This window comes from Theobroma umbraticum, unplaced genomic scaffold (assembly GCF_002168275.2).
Source record: "Theobroma umbraticum cultivar Fairchild unplaced genomic scaffold, ASM216827v3 scaffold_55.0, whole genome shotgun sequence".
NCBI classification, from domain to species: domain Eukaryota; kingdom Viridiplantae; phylum Streptophyta; class Magnoliopsida; order Malvales; family Malvaceae; genus Theobroma; species Theobroma umbraticum.
In genome coordinates this window covers 2,513,777-2,514,193 of record NW_018397270.1, presented here as the reverse complement: position 1 = coordinate 2,514,193, position 417 = coordinate 2,513,777, and positions in this window count along the sequence as shown.

The window sequence follows — 417 nt, the reverse complement described above, 5'->3', positions numbered from 1 at the left end:
TAATTTTAAAGCTAACAATCTCCCCCTTTTTGATATGACAAAACTATGAGCAAAATTTGCATTCGAAATGATTTCAAAATCTCCCCCTCAATGCATAAAATTAAATTTGCTCATAAACCTTCTCCCCTTTTTTGTAATATCAAAATGGTTAAAAAAAGTGAGCATTAAACATTTAAGCTCAAGAAATAATGGTTAGCAAAATCCATCAAGAATATAAGCATTAAAAGTATGAATATGTAACCATAAAGTCTCTAAGTCATCATAGATGCACTTAATATCCACAACCACATCATTAAGAATATACCCATTAAGTACATTCAAGTATTAATTCATCGAAAGAATCATCAATAAGAATGCCACATGTATATATCTTTGTAAGAAAAATGTGGACATAACATTTATGAAGTTCAAGAAAGA